Source organism: Pongo abelii, chromosome 7 (genome assembly GCF_028885655.2).
Source record: "Pongo abelii isolate AG06213 chromosome 7, NHGRI_mPonAbe1-v2.0_pri, whole genome shotgun sequence".
Classification (NCBI taxonomy): domain Eukaryota; kingdom Metazoa; phylum Chordata; class Mammalia; order Primates; family Hominidae; genus Pongo; species Pongo abelii.
In genome coordinates, this window is record NC_071992.2 from 102616339 (window position 1) to 102619095 (window position 2757).

Sequence of the window (2757 nt, forward strand, 5' to 3'; positions counted from 1 at the left end):
AAAAGAAGACTTCATATAGGGATTGTATGGATGATTACAGATAAATGGGTAAAATTTTTGCACCATATGTAATGTGTGTCCGTATGGGTGTATGGGGTGTATATTGGAAACAGGTGCATTGGAGAGAAAAAGTGGTGGAGGTTTGATATGGTTTGGCTGTGTCCCTACCCACATCTCATTAACAATTGTAATCAGACCCGTAATCCCTACGTGTGGAGGGAGGTAGGTGATTGGATTATGGGGCAGTTTCCTGCATGCCGTTCTCGTAATAGTAAGTTCTCACGAGATTTGATGGTTTTATAAGACGCCCTTTTTCCTTCGCTTCCTCCTCTCTCTCTTGCAACCTTGTGAAGAAGACGCTTGTTTCCCTTTCACCTCCCACCATGGTAGTAAGTTTCCTCAGGTCTCCCTAGCCATGTGAAACTGTGAGTCAATTAAACCTCTTAAACCTAATTTTATAAACTACCCAGTCTCTGGTATTTCTTTGTAGCAGCGTGAGAAAGGACTAATACAAGTTAAAAGGTAAGTACCCTGGGGTTCTATCTGCTATAGTATTTGGGGTAAATGAGAGCTATGGTGGATGTTATATGATAATCATTCTCTTCCCAAAGCACAATTCCTCTTTCTGTAAAGAGCCAGAGACTGAAGATGTATTTATGCTGTTGCCTCCTTATTGGCATCTCTGCAATTTCTCCATTTTTTCATTGACTCTGATGTTGGACATGATAAAAATTTCTTGTGAAATGCTTACCATTTCTTCTTCTATAGCTGCTTTAATGTTTGGATAAAGGTAGTTATTTTGTTATCCCTGGAAGAGTAATACATAATTCTAAACTGGGCATATGTCACTTAGCCAAGAATTGTTTCCAACTCTCAACTAAATGCAGACTGATTTAGGTATACTGCTTCTTTAAAGTGTTTGTCACAGCACATAGAATATCTCAACTGTTATTTATTTTATTGCATAAGTATTCTGAATTTTTAGTTTTTGGTCTGAAATATTTGGTTTAGTCCTTCATTGTCGATTTCTCCTCCAAAGCTGCTAATGCTAACATTACAATAGTAGGCTATCCAAATGGTGATGGTGATCTATCTACCTATCACCTACCTAATATTCAATGTGAAGAAATCCACACAAATATCACTATAAATTAATGCATGAATTGTCCATGGTAAAGAATATTAACATTGATTAATAAGAAAGCAACAGTCAAACATCCTGCATTTAACTAGTTTGTAGGTTTGTGCTCTTGGGAAAATTGCTAACCCTTTGTGGGCTTTGGTTTTAAGAGTGTAAGAAGGTACAAGATAGTAGAATCATGATGGTGTGGAAATGGGAAAAAGATGACTTAAGGAAGGTTTGGTAAACTTGATTGGGTAGGATTTAAAGATGTTAGATAAGGAATAGTTCACGGGAGGTGTGTGTTTATGTGTGTGTCTGTGTATTTCCATGTGAACAATGGATAGGGTTGGGATGGAGAGAAGGCTCATGGGAATGGACATAACTATCTTCAAATGTTTGAAAAACTGGTACCTGGATGAGGGATTAGATTGTTTTTGTAGTAGGAAAAAAAAACCCAGCTTTTCCCAGTAGGTAGAATTAACAGAGATAACTCGTTGTTGTTGTTGTTCAATATAAACACTGACAGACTTATTCTTATCCTAAGATAGAATGTTCAAATATAAGCTGGGCAAGCACTTGAATCATTGATAGTGGGGCACTTGTGAGTATGGACTTTGGTTTAGACAGACATCAATTTGAGTACTAGCTCTAATACTCACTAGTTTTGTGACTTTTGGCAAATTCCTTAGTAGCTCTCAGGTTTATTTTCCAATTTTATAACATGAGGGATAACATATATATTAACTACTCGACTTTTTGTGAGATTTAAAAGAGGTAGTTACTCAGCAAAGCAAGTACTCATTAAGTTTTTATATTTAGGAATGAGTGACTTAAGGATTGCATGGGAGGGTGTTTGGATGTCATGTAGATAAATAAGAATAAAACCCAAATATGGCCGATCTCACCACCCTAAAGACTCATATCAATATGAAAAAAAGTAATTTAATGCATATTTTTAGATAACTCAAACAATACAAAAAGATATAAAAAATAAGTTTCCCGTCTCTTCAATTCTTTTACCTATGGTACCCACTAACATGAATCCTCCCAGAAAACTTTTAGGTTTTGCATAGAAAGTTTAGGATGCTTTTGGATGCTTTTGGTTGCAAGCAACAGAAAGCTCAGCTTAAACTGGCTTAAATAATAGTTTACAAATGTATAAAACTAAAATGTTTAGAAGAAGGAGAAGTTTAAGGCAAGGGTTTAAAATGAGGGCCCTGGGTCTCAGCTTTTGGGCTTCTCAACTTTCTTCTTCATATGTTGGGCCTGTTTTGGGTTTGGCTTCCTTTATGGTTAAAAAAATCAAACAACTGTAGCAGCTCCGAATTGTTCAGACAGAGAAAACACCTTTTACAGAGAACTCTAACAAAAGTTGTAATAGTCACCCTGATTGCTAGAGTCTGTTTAAGTTCAGATGCCGCTACATGAACTAGTCTCTGTAGCCAGGGGATTGGCATTGCTCATTGGATGATACTAAATTATCTATTGTACCCATGAAGTTGGGGGACAACTTAGCTTTTCCAGAACAACATGAGCCCCACATGAACTGGGGACATTTGGAAGGTGGAAAGTAGGATATGGAAGATGGTAAGGTGTTCTAGTTATATATTACTACATGCAAAACCGCCCTAAAG